This window comes from Pipistrellus hanaki (assembly GCF_964339955.1).
Source record: "Pipistrellus hanaki genome assembly, chromosome: 3".
Lineage (NCBI taxonomy): Eukaryota > Metazoa > Chordata > Mammalia > Chiroptera > Vespertilionidae > Pipistrellus > Pipistrellus hanaki.
In genome coordinates, this window is record NC_140505.1 from 6,305,038 (window position 1) to 6,325,723 (window position 20,686).

At 52.6% G+C, this 20,686-nt stretch overlaps 1 protein-coding gene across 1 annotated transcript in view; it reads right to left on the reverse strand.

Moving 5' to 3' along the window:
• The window catches only part of ENPP6 (ectonucleotide pyrophosphatase/phosphodiesterase 6), a 66,422-nt gene that overhangs the window by 36,125 nt on the left and 9,611 nt on the right, over positions 1-20,686 (reverse strand). The window lies entirely within an intron of this gene.

A 20,686-nucleotide genomic window follows, 5' to 3' on the forward strand; every position in this document is an offset into this window, starting at 1 on the left:
TGCCAAGTCTAAGCTATTTTAAGTTAAACTGAGGCTGCTGTGTGAAAAATGTGGCTGGAAGTCTAAGTGTGAATCTAAGTGGAAATGGCAGACCCCTGTGGGACTTGGGTTAGGGTCTCTCCCCAGCACTCCTGTTCCCCCTCCAAGCCGGTGACCTTCCTGCGAGATCACAAGTACAAGCTATAGAGCGCATTCCCTTCCTTCCTGTAGAGGCGGAGTTACAGCTTCCATGCAGAACCTGTGACATTTGGAACAAAACGGCGAGAACTAGATGCAACACAAAAAAGCACCAGTCCAAATGGAGTGCTAGAGACACGGCGGTGCTTCTGTTGGGCACGGCTTCGTCCCAGAAGAGAAGCCAGAAGCGAGAGACACACGCGCTTGGCCGCCTTTGAAACGCGAGGCTTACATTATTTATGTGGCGGCAATCTGTTACATCTTTAAAGTAAAAATAACACAAACATTGGCAAGTGCATCAGAAGTTGTTGCAGTTGCAGAGAGCGTCACTTGGCACCGGAGAAGGCCTGCTTCCTTGAGCTGACTGCACTTCACCGACGTGGGCTTTTGTTTGTTTGCTGTTTCTTCCTGACTGTCCCCACCCCAACACACACACACACTCTTAATTTTTAAGCAAAAACAAGGAAAAACCATAACATAAAATTTGGAAATCCCACGTAGCAAAAGGGAAACCTTTTATTTCATCCCAGAAGCCCAGGCACTGCAAAGTCACGCTTTGACCTTAAAGCCCGGAGGTCCACAGAGGGTGGGTTTTTACCCAGAGCTTTGCCGGGACCAGTGCTTTGTCCTTGTATGAGTTAAAGGGTCCCGCGTGTGGAGGGGAGCTCTGCCAACAAGACCCTCTCGGACCCTGTTTGGAGAGTGGGCTTCACTCTGCTGGTGGCCTGGGCCTGGGCTTGTGACAGGAGGCTGTGTTCCCATCACTCTGAAATCAATTTTTGAGAAAACAGCTGGTTGAAACGTGAAGAATAAACTTACATTTTAGGCGCATCCGTGTGTTCCAAACATGACAACATAAATAGTTTACACATACTAATGAGGAGCTGGAGATGATTCTTTTAGGACATTATGTTTTCACAGACGCAGCCCTCGGGAGTTGAGTTCCAAGTTGCAGGCTGGAAGTCTGGGTTACAACTGAACCAGGCGGAGGGCCATCTGTCCAGCTCTGAAAGGAGATGGATTCGGTGGGAAGATGCCAGCCAAGTGGTCAGAGAGACCACAGCTAGCCCACCTCTCAGGTGAAGCCACTGGGGCCCAGAGAGTCTCACACCAGGAGGGGGAGGGGACTCAGGTGTCGGCAGGCGGCCTGGCCCGGGGCCTGGCTCTCTGCGGCTGTGGCCTCCTGCAGGAATCACAGGGTAGGAACTGGCACTTGGTACAGGTCCCGGCCCTTTGCAAGCCCGAGGAAAGGGAGCTGGTGCCCACATGCTGGCTCTGATGCCATCGGCCAGCTCCACCCTCCAGACAGGAGGGCTGGGGACGAGCTCCGTCCCTGGTGAGGGTCTAGGCTCCGCCTCCTCAGGCAGCGCTGCACCTGGGGCAATGCATGGAGGCGCGGGGGGCCAAGGAGGCGCAGGAGGGCAAAGGCCTGAGCCAATTCGACAGGTGCTTGCTGGTGGGCTCTGTGAAAAGACGAGCTAGCAGTGTCCGGCCACCTCCCATGGGGTGGGAACTAGAGCTTCCAGCTTCCATCTCACTGGGCCTCCCGTCACTCCGAGAGACAGACGATAGCATCCGATGCCATGGGAGGACTGGGGTTCGGCGTGGCTGGGTGACCAGGCGGTGGGCAGAAAGGCAGAGCATGGTCCAACCCAGGCCTCTTTGCCCCAGTCCACACTCTCTGGGACCAGCGACCCTGCAGCCACTGGGCTCTCACCGCCCAGCAGGGCCGGGCCGTCTTCGTAGAAATGGCCTCAAAATCCAGGTCTGCTTCTGAGACTGTCAGGAAAGTAGCCACAGGGAGTTTCGTGGGTCTCAGAAAGCCAGGCACACTCCTGTCTCCTGCCCACTGGCATGAGCCGTTACCGTAAATATCCTAAAGGAGGATGCTGCCAGCCCAGGGGCACTAACAAAGCAAGCAAGAATCTGCCGTTCCCTCTCCCTCTGGAAAGAAGAGTCGTCCAAAGCTCTGGACCCTTCGGGCCTCACGCTAATGAGTGCCTTTTGGAGGTCAAGTGTATAAGCATCACCTCACATTGACACGGCCCCGGGAAGCAATCATAGCCGAGTCCCAGCAGGCGGCCCGAGCGGGTCATGGAAGGCAGGGCTTCCCACCACCAGACTCCTCCGAGCACTTTCCCCGGAGTCTTTGAGGGCCTGAGAGCGGCGGAGACCCTGCCTAGTGCATTTTCAAATAAATACTTGCTATCCAAGGGACTCGGATGCACTGCCCACAAAAGGAAATGTGCTCCCCAGATCGTCTCTGCCGAGGATACATCTTATTAACTGATCCGAAGGCAGAGCGTGTGCGTTAAAGGCACGGCTTCGGAGGGGCCTGCCAGTGGGGAGCACTCCGTTAGCTCCCCTGCGCGTGCCGCTCCTGCGGGTGTGCCAGACGCCAGGCTTTGGTTATTGCGGGAGGCGCCGAGGCAAAAAGAACCCGAAATGTTAAAGGGGTGGCAGGAGGTTTGATTAGAGACATTCATGCTCCTGCTTTTGAGGTCGCTGGACCCGAACGAACGCGCTGCTGTTTTTCTGGCGGGCGCTGGCTTGGAGCCGTTGTTTAACGACTAGAATGCAGGAAAGGAGGCAGAAACGGTTTTCCCGCGTCAGGACAAACACGCAAGATTGGCAGTTCTTATGTAAACACTCTTTGGTTTGGGGAAGTGAATTTTTAGCAGAGCTCAGAAATTTCCAGGTAACTGAATCCACGACCCCTCTGCGAGGACGTAGGGGCGAGCTTGAATTACTTTCTGCTTTGGGGATGGGATCTCTTTATTTTATTTTGTTTTATTTTGTTTAAAGTAATACACAATATATATCTCTTTTTTTCCCCCTCCATTGACCTTCCCCCAGCCTCCCCTACCCTCTGTCACATACCCTCATTCCTGCCCCCCACCCCAGTGTCTTGTGTCCATTGGTTGTGCTTATATACATGCATACAAGTCCTTCGATTGATCTCTTCCCCACCTCCCCCACCCCTCTCTCCAACACCCCCCAGCCTTCCCACTGTAATTTGACAGTCTGTTTGGTGCTTTACTGCCACTGTGTCTATCTTTTTGTTCATCAGGTTATAATGCTCTTTATTTTCCATAAATGAGTGGGATCATGTGGTACTTTTCTTTCATGGCACACTTCCTCAGCACTGAGTCCTCCCAGTGCCTCTAGGGATGGGAGGTCCTTGGAGGGGAAGCTCGTGGCCTATGGGTCCTTACACAGGAGGGAAGCCAGCAGTGTCTCTGTCCTGAACTTCCTTCTCCCTGGTGATCAGGTGCCCACCTTCCCCACCAGCTCCCTCCTGTCCCTGGACATCGTTCTGGCTCAGGCCTCACGCTCCTGGGGCGGTGACTTTGGCTAAAACAGTCTCCAGCGCCTTCCCATCCTGTCTGCTGTGGCCGGGCAGAGGCCTCTTTGCATTCTCTTCTCTGAGACGGAATGGGGGGGAGGGGAGGGGGTGCACATACGGCTTGCTCTAGTTTTCCAGCTGCCCTCCCCACCCCCATGACTGGAGCAGGGTGGAGGGTAAGAATGGGGAGTTCAATTCAGTAAAAATAAAAAAATAAAAGGGGGGGGGGGGTGAGGAGAAGAGCACACTTAGGCTTTGGATCCAAGCCATGTTCTCCCATCTAGCTTCTCCATCGGTGCAGAACCCCGGGTGACCGATGGGTGACCAGAATTCAACATATTATCAGAACAGCCGCCAAGGCCAAGAGCTGATACAGAATGATGGGCTCCAGCTGCTGGGGAGTGTGCGGTCATCAGCAACACCAGCGGCTCCAGCCAGTGAGAAGCAGCCACGCCACCAGAAGCAAGCGGACGAGGACTCGTGTCTCCGCCCGGGCCGCCTTGTTTGTCTTTGCGAGAAGGTGTGAGGTCAGATGCCGGCCTATCCATCCGTGTTCACTCCTTGAGCCAGGTGTGGCCAGAGAAGTGAGACCAGCCCCTCAAGCCATGGGGGGAAGAGAATGTAGGTCATCACGGCAGCCTAGCCCATCTGTTCTGACCCATGGCCAGCACTCACACAGCCGTGTTTGGCACTGACAAGGAGCCTCACCCAATGACATGTGGCCAGCATTCCCTTGGGGTGCTCCTAGCATGTGTAAAACACGTTCACAGACAATCTGCCTTCGGGATGGAAGCCTAACTCAGATGCGCAACTCACCCCCTGGCTGGCTGTGAGGAGGGCCCCTCTGACGTGTTCCGAGTTTCCCTGTGCAAACAGTAGGCACCACTGGCATACAGGAGGTTGGGAGTGAGAATTGGAAGTATCGGGCAGGATGGGAGCAGGCGGGAACGGAGGGCCTACGAGAAGCCTGGGGCCCAGCAGGAAGCTTTTTGGAGCCCAGCACACTGACCTGTGAACCCTATGCCTGCCTGCCGTGGGACCCCACACGTGTCACGTCACTTCAGTGGGAAATGGAAACAATATACTTCAGCCCTGGCGGGTTTGGCTCAGTGGATAGAGCGTCGGACTGTGGACTGAAAGGTCCCGGGTTCGATTCCGGTCAAGGGCATGTACCTTGGTTGCGGGCACATCCCCAGTAGGGGGTGTGCAAGAGGCAGCTGGTCGATGATTCTCTCTCATCGATGTTTCTAACTCTCTATCTCTCTCCCTTCCTCTCTGTAAAAAAAAACAAAAACAATAGAATGTTTATTTAAAAAATAATAATAATAACATATTTCCTTGCAGGGTGGGTAATTTGGGGCAGGTAAAATTTTGCACAGTGTCTGGAACACAGTAGACATTTGATAAACATCACCTAACCCCACCCCCCCCACCCCCCCCTGAACGGGGATGTTATCAACTAGTCTGCAATGATCAGTGGTTTCTAGGGAGGGGTGAGGCTGCAGCCTATTTCTTACTTCATATTTATACATCATAGTCTGGGGAAGACTCTCAAAATTCTTGACTCAGAAGAAAAGAAGCCTGACCACATTTTGCTCCGGAAAGTTTGCCAGAGGCGAGTCCCAAATTCAGAAACTAATCCCGGGGCTCACCTGGGGAGAAAGCGCGCCCTGCGCCTGGGACATGCCTGGCCCGACACTGCCCTCTGCTGGCGGCCACAATGCCTCCACGGCCCGCAACCCGGGTGCTGCCCAGGGCCGCCTGTCATTTTGTTTTCACATCTCACTGTTGGAAGGAGCCCCCGGGGCTGTTAGAGCTGCCTGTGAAAATGCTGAACCCGCAAAAAACCCAGACCGAGGCCGACAGCGAGGCCAGCGAGGCTGGACAGCCCTGCACCCAGGCAGGCCAGCACCCAGGCAGCCCCGCACCCAGGCAGCCCCGCACCCAGGCAGCCCCGCACCCAGGCAGTCCCGCACCCAGGCAGCCCCACACCCAGGCAGCCCTGCACCCAGGCAGCCCCAGGGTCCCCACAACCTGGGAAATGAGGGGTTGCCATCTAACTCTCCTCTCTCTGCGTCTCCTGTGCCTTCCCCTGTCCTCATCACCCGCTCTGGTGTAGTCACACTTACCTTTTCCAGGTTTGCTCTGTCGGATATTTTATCATTCCCGACCCCAGCCCTGCATCACCCTCTCTTTTCCCTTTTGCTTAAGGTCAGTGACTTTTCACTCCAATTGGCAGTGGTAATCCCTCTGCCCCTTCGCCCTCTCCCCCAAACACACATGCATGCATGTGCCCGCTCCCAACTCGCATAAAACTGTGTCCTCATTTGGATTTTCAAAATGTCATATTCTTGCCAAAATAAGGCTTAACTCAGATCTAACCAGAGAGAAAAACCAGACGAATCCAAAAGCCAGCCTGTTCACAGGACCACGGGCTGGGCTTTCCAAGAATGCCAAGGTCACTCCTGAAAACAAACAAAACACGAGGGCAAGACGCTTCCTCTTCGTGGAGAGCAAAGAAACGTGGCAACCAAAGGCACTGCTTGAACCTCTCGGTTTTATGTTTTAAAAGCTATGGAGGATCCTTTTTGGCCAGTGGAGGCCATGTGGTGACGCAGGAGAACAAGCCCCACATGCTGAATTGTTTAGGGGTGAAGGGTCATGATGTTAGCAATTTACTTTCAACTGGTTTTAAAAAACACACGAAAACACCAAAAATGAACGCTATATTTCTCACCTGAGAATGAATGAATGTGCCAAATGTTAGTGATTAGGGGATCACAGGAAGGGCACAGAGACATTCATAATACTGTGTCCGTGCCCTTGTAGTTTTGAGCTTTTTTATTTTAAGAAATGACTGATATCCATGTGGTGAAACACTACTCAGCACTACGAAGGAACAGCCTGTGGTTACATGTGGGTGAACCTCAAAAATATTATGCTCAGTAAAAGAAGCAAGATCCAAGAGACCACACATATCGAATGACTCCATTGGTATCCAATATCCATACGAGGCAGAGGTAAGAACACGTGAAGCACATGAGTGGCTGTCTGGAACCCAGGCGGTGACAAATGGGAATTGTCAGAAATTGCGAGGGATCAGACCTCTCAAGGGACAAGACCACAGAGGTGATGAGAGAAGGAGAAAAGAAGATCAAGGAACAAACTCTTAGCCACCCCCAAGATGATGGGGCTGACATAAGAGAAATCAGCCAGCCGAAACCGGTTTGGCTCAATGGATAGAGCATCAGCCTGCGGACTGAAAGGCCCTGGGTTCGATTCCGGTTGTGGGCACATCCCCAGAAGGGGGTGTGCAAGAGGCAGCTGATCGATGACTCTCTCTCATTGATGTTTCTAACTCTCTATCCCTCTCCTTTCCTCTCTGTAAAAAATCAATAAAATATATATATATATATAGAGAGAGAGAGAGAGAGAGAGAGAGAGAGAGAGAGAGAGAGAGAGAGAGAGAGAGAGAGAAATCAGCCAAAACCAGTTTGGCTCAGTGGATAGAGCGTTGGCCTGCGTACTGAAATGTCCCGGGTTCAGTTGCGGTCAAGGGCATGTACCTTGGTTGCGGGCACATTCCCAGTAGGGGGTGTGTAGGAGGCAGCTGATACCCTGTTTCCCCGAAAATAAGACTGTCTTATATTAAGTTTTGCTCCCAAAGATGCACTAGGTCTTATTTTCAGAGGATGTCTTATTTTCGGGGAAACACGGGTAGATATTTCTAACTCTCTATCCCTCTCCGTTCCTCTCTGTAAAAAAAATCATAAAATATATATATATTTTTTTTAAAAGAGAGAGAAATCAGTGGAAGTTTCTGGAAGTGAAGTTGAGGGGATGGAGGAAACTCAGAATCCAATAAAGAGATGGTCTCTAGAAAGCTTGTCTGTCCAAAGGTAAAATACCACATGGAGCTGGTGAAAGACGTCATTGGATGTGGCTATCAGAAGGTCTTGGGTGAATTCAGGAAAAGCAGTTGTAGTAGAAGGATGCCATCGAAAGTCAAGTTGCAGTTCCTACATTTGCCCGGCTCTGGTCGGAGCTGAGGCCTCCTGGAGACCTCCCCACTTCCGCCCTCACCCCAGGTGGTCTGTGTTCCCATGCCCGCATGGCCAGCATGACCTTTCTGTCACACCACGCCCCTGCTCAAACCCACCTCCCCAAGGCATTTCCTGCACTACAAAACCCAAAGTCTGCACCACGACCCACAGGGATTCAAGTCAGAGACGGAGCCTAACCAGTTTGGCTCAGTGGATAGAGCGTCGGCCTGCGGACTCAGGGTCCCAGGTTCCATTCTGGTCAAGAGCATGTATCTTGGTTAAGGGCACATCCCCAGTAGTGGGTGTGCAGGAAGCAGCTGATTGATGTTTCTCTCTCATTGATGTCTCCAACTCTCTCTCCCTCTTCCTTCCTCTCTGTAAAAAATCAATAATAAATATATATGGTTAAAAATAAAAATAAAAAAAGAGAGATGGAGATGAAAGTAGACACACCTGAAATTTACTGGGGGATGTTCCGGAGGATATGGGGGGAGCAGAACTAAGGAAAACCCCTCATTGGTGAAGGTCTGCACTGGTGGTGGAAGATGGAGAAGGAAGGGTTTGGGTATTAAGGGCCTTTGCAGTTCTGAGAAATCTGGGACAGAATGAAGGATACATGTTTGCTATTTCTGTGGCCCTGGCAGCTCCATGAGGTAGAAACATTGCCCTGTTTAGTGCCCGTGTGTCTCCAGGGCCTGACGAGTGAGCCTCTGGGCTGATGGAAGGCTCTCAGCATAGATGAGTGTGAATGAGGAACACCTGCCCCAAGCCTGAGTGTATTTATGAATGAATGAGTCAGCTGAAACAAGTTTGGCTCAGTGGGATAGAGCAGTGTTTCCCAACCTTCTCTCATGATGAGAATCACCTGGTGGAGTTGTTAAAACACAGATTCCTGAATCCCAACTAAGAGGTGCTAAACTAGGATTTTTGAGAACATATAGGTAAAATTGCATACTTAACTAGTGCTCTAAGACAGATGTTATATACAGAGCACTAAGTTAGGTATGCAATTTTACCTATATGTTCCCAAAAATCCTAGTTTAGCACTTCTTAGTTGGGATTCAGGAATCTGTGTTTTAACAACTCCACCAGGTGATTCTCATCATGAGAGAAGGTTGGGAAACACTGGGATAGAGCATCGGTCTGTGGACTGAAGGGTCCCAGGTTCCATTCCGGTCAAGGGCATCTACCTTGGTTGTGGACACATCCCTGATAGAGGGTGTGCAGGAGGCAGCTGGTCGATGTTTCTCTCTCATTGATGTTTCTAGCTCTCTATCCCTCTCTCTTCCTCTCTGTAAAAATATCAATAAAGTTTTAAAAAATGAACGAGTCAGGCACGGCTCTGTGAGCTGAGGTAAGGACCCAGCAAGACAAAGTCCTGTGGTCATGGGGCATACATTTTTTTTTTTTTAAATAAACGACTGCATATTGGGTGCTAGGGTCTTACTAGTCATAGCATGGCCCATGGGTGGAACAAGCCCAGAGATCTCTGACTTTATTCTAGGGTCTACCCTTGGATTCTAGAAGCCAAGCGTTGTGCCTGAAGCCCTCCCCAGTGCTGTGTCTTTACACAAACGTTATCCAAGCTTGGCTTCTGTGGGCTAAATTTGGAGACTTACAAAGCAAACATTCTCTTAAAATGCCAACCCAGTTCCATTTAACGAAGTCAAACATTGGCTGAGGCTTTTGCTGCCAGTAAAGAAAGTCACCTCTTCCCCAGCTGCCCCCTTTCAGCCCTCCCAACGCCACCGGAGGCCTGGAAGACCACGCTCCCTCCTGTCGCTGGCAGGCACCTGGCCACGCTGACCGCTGTAGGTCACTAGGAGTCCCCTCCTCTGGGCCACACACAGGCATCTCCTGTAAGATGGACATGGAATACAGAAGAAGCCACGTGTGCAAACTGACCCCAGTAGCTCCAGAGAACAGTTTACCCTCAAAAAGGTAAATTCTGAGGACCCAAGATGAGAAAATGTGCTGCCAATTAAATGGTGGAGACAGTTCTGAACAAAATAAACTAACAAAGTAGAAACAGACTCATAGATACAGAGAACAAACACGCTGACAGCGATCAGAGGGGAGGGTGGGAGCTGCAGGGCTGGGTGAAAAGGTGAGAAGATTGAGCACAAACAAAAACAAAACCCACAGACAACAGCATGGCGAGGACCAGAGGGGAAGGGGTGGGGGAGGGAGGTGGAAGAGGCAGATGGGGCATTCATGGTGACAGAAGGAGACTTGACTTGTGGTGCAGAACACATAATACAATATACAGATGACGTACTATAGAATTGTACATCTGAAACCTATTTCATAACCAAAGTCATTCCAATAAATTCAATTTTTTTACAAGTGTAAAAGAATAAAATAGATAAATAAATGGCGGAGACATCTGAACATACAGATGTTGGGTTCCCTGTAAATCCCCGGGGCTGTGGGCGGGGCCACTCTTGGCATCTCACGTGCTTCCTCCTGTGATCAGAGGCGTTGCCTGGAGGAGCCAACCCCTGGCCTTGGAAACACTTGGACTGGACACCCATGAGATCTAGAAAGATTGATCGGAATCAGCGTGACAGATGGGGTGACTAAGAGAGCAAATGTCCTAGCTGTTCCTTAATCTCCTGGATATTTCCCATTTGTGCCCTTCGGGAGTGGCCCGGAGCCCGCCTATCAGGCCGTTTCCCCCCAGGCCGAGGCCCCGCTGGAGAGTGGGTTGGCGGCTGGAGCGTGGGTTGGCGTTGATGTGATAAATCACCCTTCAGGGTCATGCCGAAGGTTTCTCCCCAAGGCTGCCCTCCTTCTGTGACTCTGTGCGGGCTGCTCCAGTGAGCGGGAGGGGGACGTAGTCCATTAGATATTTTGCTAAAAAGTCTGAACTCTGCTCTTTGGGGAAATGGTGGTGAAGGGTGTGATTTTTAAATAGAAATTTCTGGCCCGGGTTTCTAATCCCAAAAATCCTACCTCAAGCCAGGCTGTTTCCCCCTTTTTTTTTAAATCACAGCCCTGAGCGTTACCAGAGTGAGGAGTATGTGCAAAACTCTCACCCTGGGCTTTGGGAGTCAGTGGAAATGCTGATAAGCTTCCTGTGGGGGACGTGCTGTGAAGAGGGGCGGGAGGTCACTGTGGAGAAGGGGCCACAGCTAACCTGACCAGCTCAGGGGAGGCCTCCATGGCCATGGTCTGGCGAACTCAGACCTAAAGTCACCACAAAGGATGGTCTGAAATCAAACTTTAACTAAAAGCAGTAATGGTAGGTAGTTATATCCTAGGCCAGTGGTCAGCAAACCGCAGCTCTTTGGCCCCTTGAGTGTGAGTCTGTTTTGAAGAAGTGGTGTTAGAAGAAGTTTAAGTTTAACAAATGTGGCTCTCCAAAGAAATTTCAATCACTGTATTGTTGATATTTGGCTCTGTTGACTCTAGAGTTTGCTGACCACTGTCCTAAGCCGGTATCTTCACTGACAAGGTCAACCTTCACCTCAACTGAGCCTGTCATTTCGCATCTATGATAACATACCCTTGAAATGTCTGGTAACCTGTAACTTCCCTTTTTCTGGACCCCTTGGGGTACAACCTAATGTGCCCAGGCGGGCACCAAGACAAATACCACAAATTCCTTCATTGTTATGTTAATTGTTCCTGTACCACCTAAGTATGTGTCTATCACTTACTTTGCTTTCTCTCGCCTCTCTAGTCTATCACCAATGGACTTCACGTTTGTCCCTGACTTTGATGGCAATGTATAAATACAGATGTAACCCGCCATTCTCCGGAGCATTTCCTCAGTTCATTGACGTTCGGCATATATCAACAATTTGGCTCAAATAAACTCACAAAAATTCTTTACAGGTGTCAATGGTTTTTTTACATTGACATCGCCTACACACCTTGCCTTTCATGGATGCGAGCCAAGGTCATGGACACAAGCCAAGGTCAGGAAGTTCAGGGGAAGCAGATCAGGGATGGTCACAGCAATAGATTAAAAACAAAGAAGATGGCCGGGCCTGCAAGGCTCAGTGGTTGGGTGTCAATCTATGAACCAGGAGGTCACGGTTCAATTCCCTGTGAGGGCACACGCCTGGGTCGAGGGTTCAATCCCCAGTGTGGGGGGTGCAGAAGACAGCCAATCATGCTGATCATTGATGTTTCTCTCTCTCCCTTTCCCTTCCTCTCTGAAATCAATAAAGATATTTTTTAAAAAGAAAAGAAAAAGAAGACGATGGTAATGTTCAAATTCATTCCCTGGAGCCCTCATCTGCCTCATTTTGTCAGGAAAACAAACCCTAAACCCAGGCCATGAAGTTGGCCCAGACTAGAAGCTAGTCTCTTGCTTTCGGCCCGTCGCTGACCTCACCCAGGTATCCTCAGGGACAGCACAGGAGTGACCAGGCCAGAGCCCAGGAAGGGGCCACGTGCGGGGAGAAGTGGATGGGCTTGGCCATGAGCTGAACACAATATATTCACTGTGGCAGAGTGAAATCCAAGCAAGTGGTGTTTGGCAGAAGCGATGCCTCTTTATTTCTGATCGGAGTTAAGAAACCCACACTCTCCCGCCGCCCACGGAACCACCTGGCCACAGAGCCTGGGCCAGAGCAGGAGCAGCGTGGCTTCTGAGGACATTTCTAGACTCGTTACAAATGGCCTAACCTCCCAACCCTCTGTCTCTGGGAACATGAGAGCCGTCGTCTTAAACCACCGGAGCCCTGGGCCACTCACCAATTTGAAATTCAGTGAAAAGGCAAACCATCATAATCTTAAATTGGGTGTCTACTTGCCTCTTAAAATATTCGAGTTTGCAGAAGACTTAATTATACCCATTTCTGCTTTGTACTCTACATCCGGGGCTGGGTGTGGACGGCCCTGGGGAGGAGAAGCAGAGAGGGTCATGGAGCTGTGTCGGAGGCGACCCTGGCCACTTCCGTTGGCTTTGTCATCTGCTGGGGGACAAAAGCTTCCCCCTGGACAGACAGGCAGCAGAAACCCTTCCTGGCAGGGGTGGGGGTGGGATCGGAAGAGAAAGGCTTACGAGGACACTGGCTGAGATTTCGGATAACGCAAATTCCGAGTAACTTCAAACAAATACAAAGAGGCATTGATTGAGCTCCTCCACAGTGTCAGGGCCATGAGACACCTGAGGGGGAGGTAGGTGACTGGGCCCTGCCCGGGTGGGACCACCAGGCCCCCAGCCCCAGAACCAGGACAATCTGGAGGGGCTAGCCGGGGTGGGGGTTGCAACTCAGGAATGGGGAAGTCAGCTCCCAGATGTGGCTTATCAAAAGAGGCCTGTTCGAGCCCTTTTCCCCGACTGCTCAGCCCGGGCCCTTTGGGATAAGCAGCTGAGTGTCTGGGGTTGAATCCTCCCTTTTATACTCCAGCCCAGAAGGGCCAATTGTTTGCATTGTCCATTGAGACGCACAAAGCAGGGATTAAAACAGTTGGTTGCCCGTGAGGTGGCTCCGTCTGGAGGAAGCCCGAAGACGGAGATACATGCCCTCCTACGGGTGTCTGCATGTGTGCGCATGTGCTGTGCGCAGGCATGTGCCATGTGCAGGCATGTGCCGTGTGCGTAACACAACCACCTCCTGGCTGTCAGAGGGTCAGACACGGAGGGCGCTGCCCTGAGAGCCACTTCCCTAAAAGTGGGAGAGAGGCAGTGTGAGGTCATGGGATCACACGGGAGTTTGACCTCACAGCCTGCTCTTCATGGGCACCCGCCACGAAGCTGGTCCTGATGGAAAGGTATGAGGGAGTCAGCTGGGCCAGGGAGAGCAGGAAACGGGGAGGACTGCTTGGGGGGAGCACTGACAGATGAGAGACACAACAGGGATGGCCGGAACCCAAACATGAGGTTTCCAACTCAGAACAGCAGAGCCAGGGCATGGAGCTGTAGGGACCAACATGTGAGCATTGGGGGAATCAGGATGGACCAGTGACCAGGCCGCTGCCCAGTGCCTTGGGATTATCTATGAGCCAGGACCTCTGTGTAACCCTGGAGGAGGAAAAGTCACCCTGTTACTCACAATAGTATCTGAGACTGATAAAAAAAATTTTACCCTGAAATACATATATATTTCAGAGAAGAAGGAAGAGGGAGAGAGAGATAGAAACATCAATGATGAGAGAGAATTATTGATCGGCTGCCCCTTGCATGCCCCCTACTTGGGATTGAACTTGCAACCCAGGCATGTATCCTGACCAGTAATAGAACCGTGACCTCCTCGCTCAGTAGTTGACACTCAAACACTGAACCACACTGGTCAGGCCTGAGACTGACTTTCTATTGAGCCCAGTGGGGTGGGGGTCAAGACCAGATTTGGGTTTATTTATTTATTTTTACTGTGGTAAAAATAAACAAATGCAAAATTTATCATTGTAGCCATTTTTAAATGTACAGGTCAGTGGCATTAAGTCCATTCACATTGTTGTACAACCATCACCACTGTCATCCATCCTCAGAATTATTATCCCAAACCGAAACCCTGTCCCATTAAACACTCCATCTCCCCAGCTCACAGTATCCACCACTCTGCTACCTGGTTCTGTGACCTTGACTAGTCTACCTACCTCATGGTAGTGGACTCACACAATGTGTGCCCTTTTGTGTAGCGTGTTTGACTTAGAATGTTTTCAAGGTGTCCCCATGGGTTTAGATTTTGTTAAGAAAATCAAAGCATGTACTATTTCTTATGCACTCAACTTTGTGAACATATGTTGATTCATTAATTTATTAATTATACCCTAAGAGTCGCTTGAATTCTTGTCTGATCCTCCGATTCTCTCCCTCCCTCTCTCTCTCTCTCTCTCTCTCTCTCTCTCTCTCTCTCTCTGATCCTCTATACCAGTGGTCAGCCAATCCAGTCAACAGAGCAGCAAAACTCTCGAGCCACCCACAGTTTTGCCGACCACTGCTCCACACAGTCTTGCCTCTCCACAGAGCCTATCAAATCCTTGACCCCAGGTTCATTCTGGCCCTGGGGCCCAAGGACTCATTATTGCCACCTGCCTGAATCCTGCAGGCTTTACCCAGACACCATCCCTACATGAACCTTCCCTCCTCACCTCACAGCCTCAGGAATGAGCTATTCGTCCCCTGTGCCTATTCTGCTCTGTCCTGTGCTTATATTTATCTCAACATGTATTTATTTAGTTGCTCCGTCTTAATTACAAGCTCATTCAAGACAGACAGACGAGGCCATGTCCCAGTCATCTTTAGACCAGCCCTCCTCACAAAGTAAACGTTCAATATACCCGTCCTGGGAGATTGTTCATATACAAATGCACTGTGTGAATATACGCCGACATTATAGGCTGTGACAATTGCCAATTTCTGTGGTTCTGACAGTCAGTGGTGAAGGAGTCCATGAATAGATTAGAACATAATCAATCCAAGCCCCACCCAGCCCTGAAACGTTACCACCGGAGGCCAAGGCCTTTCAGAGGAGGGATGACTTGTTGGGGAAGAGAAAGCTGGGCGGAGGGGAGCTGGGCCCGGGCGGCAGCCAAGCAAAGGGGAGGGCTGCACGTTTCCAGACGGGCCTCCAACAGAAACAGGCGGCAGAGCAGAGGCGGAGAGGTCAGCTTCCAAAACTCCGGGCCACCAGGGGGGTCACCACTGGCCCCCTGGACCCTGGCGACCCCTTTGCCAGAAGGTTAGGAGTCAGTCCGATGTCTGCTGATGGAATCTGGAGGCGAGTTCTCAAGACCCCCACCCAGTCCAACAGGTGGTTGGGAATTGGGGAAATAACACCGTTTCTTTTGTTTTCATCTGATTATCTTGGCTTTCAGCTTCATGTTGAAAAGTGCATGTTGACACAGTCTGAGAGTGAATTCTTTGGAACAAGATTGCCTTATCTGTTTCATCAGAACTTGGTGAGCTCACGTCCGGGAGTTGTTTTTCTGTTTGTTTGTTTTGTTTTAATATGTTTTATTGATTTAGTATAGAGAGGAATGGAGAGAGATAGAGAGTTAGAAACATCGATGAGAGAGAGTCATCAATCAGCCGTCTCTTGCACACCCCTTACTGGGGATGTGCCCGCAACCAAGGGACATGCCCTTGACCGGAATTGAACCTGGGACCATTCAGTCCGTAGGCTGAGGCTCTATCCACTGAGCCAAACCGGTTTTGGCACGTCCGGAGTTTAAAGAATAGCAGCCGGCCTTCCAGTGTCACCCAGAGCCCTGGGACGCAAGGAGGACGGCTGCGCGGAGTCCAAGCACCACCCCAGCATTCTAGGTGGTTCAATCTCCTCTCTGACCAGATCTTTGATAAAATCTACAAGAAAGCGCCAAAACCGGTTTGGCTCAGTGGATATAGCGTCAGCCTGCAGACTGAAAGGTCCCGGGTTCGATTCCGGTCAAGAGCATGTACCTTGGTTGTGGGCATATCCCCAGTAGGGGGTGTGCAAGAGGCGGCTGATCAATGATTCTCTCCCATTGATGTTTCTAGCTCTCTATCCTTCTCCTTTTCTCTCTGTGAAAAATCAATAAAATATATATTTTTAAAAATCTACGAGAAAGCTTCCTTGAATCTCATCTCCACTGCAGCTCACCCATCCTGGAGATGAGGGTGAGAGAAGAACCAAAGCCCACCCATGAAGAGTGGAGTGGAGAGCCCAGAGCCCAGCTGAGAGCTCGGGCAAGGAGGTGGCCTGGGTCACCGGGCAGGCAGGTCGGGAAGGACACCTGGGCTTCCCTCCTGGTCACCGGAGGGAGGTCGGACCTGCCCGGACTCGGAGACCTGTGCTAGGTGAGCTTCTGCCCTGCCCTAGTGGTAGGACCTGAGTCAGGGCTCGGTCTCCTGTGAGACGAATAAACACATTCAGATTTCCAAAGCCTCTTCTGCTTTTTACATTTTGTAACTCTGAACGCCTTCGGGGGAAATTCTGGATCGGGATATTGTGGGTTCGGTTACATATTCCCGAGCTCCTCCACATGGTTTCCGTGTTATATTTTACGGACAAATGCACGCTGAAACGAACTCTGAAAGGCCCAGGCAGACACGGACAGGGAGGGCTGCCATGGCTTGGGACAAGGCCAGATGGCCAGGCTGCCGGGGAGCGGGCCAGACGGGGAGGAACCGGAACCTGGAATGAGATCGACCACAGACCCCAGCTACACCGGGGACATCCCTGGGTGCCGGGAGGCCATGATGACAGGAGGAATGTGGCGGTGGTGTGGCTCGGGGCCTGACAGGAGAAGCATGTTCGGTGTGAAGAGGAAGGAGGGAGCTTAGAGGCTCTGGAGTATGGCCGGGGCTTCGTTAGCAAATAGCAGACCCTCAGCAGATGAGGCACAACAACAAAAGTCTGGAGGCCAGAAGACAGAGGACATGAGACTTCTACTGTGCGGTCCGAAATCAGTTCCTGGCACTGACCCAGTGCAGTGCAACAAGCACCATCAAGTGTCTCCTCCGAGCAGGCACTGGGCCCTGACACTGCCCACATTCCCACATTCTCCTGCCCTTGAGCAAGTGTAGACCAAACGCAGGGTGAGGTGCAGGCTGGCCTGCAGGGGGAGCCTCAGGGAGCCACCTGGGGAGTGGGAGCTTCAGGGCTGAACAGGAGGTGGGCCCCGGCTGGCTATGGTTGGTAAGCTGGCAACACAAACTGAGCAAACCAAACATTGCTTTAGGCCCACTGGGCTGGGGAGCCCCCTGTAAACAACCCCTTTAATGTGATTCTGTTCCCCGAAGTCCCAAGGGGAGTGCGGTGGACAGAATGTTGGTGTCCTCTCAAACCTCATCGATCGAAATCTAATCCCTAATGTGAGGGCATCAGGCTAAGGCTGAGCCTCTGGGAGGGGATTAGGTCATAAGGGTGGGGCCCTAGTGAGTGGGATTAGTGCCCTTAGGAAAGGGACCCCAGAGAGGTCCTGCCATCTTCCCGCCATGTGAGAACTCAATGAGAAGGTGGCCGTCTGCTGCCTGGAAGAGGGCCACACCAGCACCAGCACCAGCCCTGCCAGCACCAATATAGCACACGCCCATGCCTGTCGTTGGTAAGACGCCCAGTCTGCGGTACTGTCACAGCAGCCTGAATGCAAACAGGGGCTTAGCCAATGCTAAGTGAACATGTCCGATAGTCAACCAAAGATGAGCAAGTTCCACTGGATCCAGATAACCCTTTCAATTTGATATTTTAAACAGATAAATCATACTGTTCAAAAAGAGAGACAGCCGTCCCATGTATTGCTTCTCATCCATCCAGGGGGCCCTCCCATAAGAAGCCAGTGCCTGCTCTCTATGTACCTTTAGAGATGATTTTCCCTCCTGGTGGCCCCAGATGGTGGTGCCTGTGGTGCCCGCTGCCTCTTCCCTCCCTCCCCGGGGAGTCTGGCTGGACCCAGGGCAGGGGGTGCTGCCTCCACGCACGGAGCATTCCTGACCACAGACTGGGGGGACGGGTGTGAAAAACTTAAAATAACTGGCTGTGGCCTGGCTTCCGGGAACATCTCCATGGAGTGGCTTCGTGGCATTCTCCAGGGACTGCTGGAAGCAAGCGTGAGGACCCTGGGGACTTCTCTGAGGTGCCAGCGTGTCCTGGGTTGCTTCTCTGGTGGACTCTGGGTGGGACGTGTTGTAGGCCAAGGGTGTAGCCTCGAGAGGGCCCGCCTCCTTCACCAGAGACAACGCTGAGCCCTGGAGGGGTCCACGTGGCCCGGGAGGGCTGGCGTGGCTTTCCATGGTCCTGGGCCGGACCGGGGTGGGCCGGGCAGCATGCTGCAGGCGGGGCCTGTGGTCTACTAATGAGGGACTGAGAGCCCAATATCTGAGGTTTCCTCCCAAGTTCCTGTGTTTGCTTAAGGTTGTGCCTTCCACCAGTAAATCCGCGTTCTCCGGTCCACCTGAGAGCCACGCCCGCCCCGTGCAGAGGGAGCCCTCCTGCTCAGGGAACAGGGCGCGCTGCACGGCGGGTGGCCTCCTTTGTCTGATTTGTGAGCACAACCTGGAAGCAGAGCCCATGCCCAGGGCCCCCTCAGGAAAGCGCTGTGGGTGTCTGGCCCACTTTATTCACAGGCACGGGACCTCCCTCTGCCACCTCCCACCCTGCCGGCCACGCTCTCCAAGTGTACAAAGAGGTGGGCTTGTGACCATCGGGGAAGAGGAGCAGGCAGTCACTGAGCACCCCTGCCAGTCACCCTGTCCCTCTGCCCTAACCTCCTTAGACCCTCCCGGGCATCCCCAGTCCTGGAGCAGAGCGCATAGACCAGCAGTCACCAGCCAACCTTTCAGATCTCGCGGGGACCACCAGAGGGCCACGGACCACTGGTTGGTGACTGCTGGCCTAGAGTCCCCATGATCAGCAAACTGTGGCTCTCGAGCCACATGCGGCTCTCTGGCCCCTTGAGTGTGGCTCTTCCACAAAATACCACGGCCTGGGCGAGTCTATGTTGAAGAAGTGGCGTTAGAAGAAGTTTAAGTTTAAAAATTTGGCTCTCCAAAGAAATGTCAATTGTTGTCCTGTTGATATTTGGTTCTATGGACTAATGAGTTTGCTGACCACTGGGCTAGACCACCCCACACTCTGCACTCACTGAGCACATGGCTAACCCCAGGCCTCTCGGTGGGAAGCAGTGAGAACTTGGGACGGAAGAGGGCGTGACTCATCCCAAGTCCCAGGGGGTCGCACAGACTCCAGAAGGAACCTGGCCGGCTGACTCCCCCGTGCTCACCCCGTGGGTTTTCCAGCCTGCTTCCCATCGGTTGTGCTGGTGGGACAGCCTGGGTGAGCAGATAGGGCTGCACAGGCCCAAGGGGACGGGGCAGGGGGCCTGGGCTCCCCACACACCCGGAGCATTCACCCGCAGCCCAGGCAGATGCTCACACCCATTCTCACAACCACCGCTGGTCCCCTCCGGTCCCGCCTCCTCAGGAGTGCACGCTTTTAGCGGCCTGGGCCTGGGGTCGGGGAGCTACCTCCTCAGGTGCAGAGCACCCTCAGTGTCCCCAAAGTCCGCTTGCGATGTCCACCTGGCAGCCCTTCGTCCCCAAGAGCCAGCCCAGCCGTGGGGCTGGGCCCTTCCCCGGCCCCTTTCTCCTCCCTCTGGAAAGGGCCGAGGGCAGATGGTTATGATCCGGCACAATATCCACCGAGAGCCAATGCTCCATCTTCTCCAAGAGGCCCCCCAGCTGCCCGCCCACCCCGGAGACGACAGACAATGGCCTCATTCACGAAGGGGGCTCTGAAACCTGAGGAGGTGCTGCCTCGAGTCTCCGAAATGAGCGCTCCCATGCTGACTCAGGCTCCCTCGGAATTCGCTTTCAATGCCCTCTTACCCGTGTTTGGCACATGGCACTCCTGATGAAGCCTGGGTGGGAGGGCACAGGCCTGTCACTCAGCAGTAGCGGGAGGAGGTCAGCCCAGGTTCGCAGCCTCGGTGGCTCTGGGGGGGTGGACCTTCTTGAGAAGGGCTGGCTCTTGTTATAATCCAAAGCTCTAACCACATTCGGAAACTTTCCCCACCGCCCTACCCTCCCTCTGCGGGGCCGGTTCCCAGCAGCTGAACACCATGGAGCGAGGGGTTCCTCTCGTCACCATGGAAGCCAAGAGAAACACGCCTTCGGGGAAGTGGCCCTTCAGTGCTGTTGAAGGAGCTGAAATAATGACGTGCGGGAGAGACGAGTCTTGCAAATTCTTGGAACACACTCTTTTCTCAGGGCCTGAGCCGGTCAGCGCTCTCCGCGGCGGCCTTTGGCCGACCCCTCCCTGACCCAGCCCGCCTCTTCAGGCAGCTTAACCAGGGCCCCTTAAGACTTCCGTTTTCAGTAGAAACCTGTTGTTAGGTGTCCCCAGGAAGTAAGTGACAAAATTTAGGGGGGAAATCATGCAGGTGAGAAGACAGACTTGACTGTGCTTCTGGGAGAAGAGTCCTCACCCGCTGAGTGGCAGGCAGAGAGATAGGAAGCCCATTGGCTGGGTCCCCTGGCACCCACAGGAGCAAATTCTCCCCCCCCCCCAAAACCCTCCCCCATAGGTATTCTACACGCTTCTGGACGGACTCTCCTTTAAGACGTTGTCACTGATCCCCTGAAGCAGGGGTCTTCAAACTACGCCCCGCGGGCCACATGCGGCCCGCAGAGGAGTCTGATCCGGCCCGCCAGGTTTTTTGGGCAGTGAGCGCAGCCGAGGTG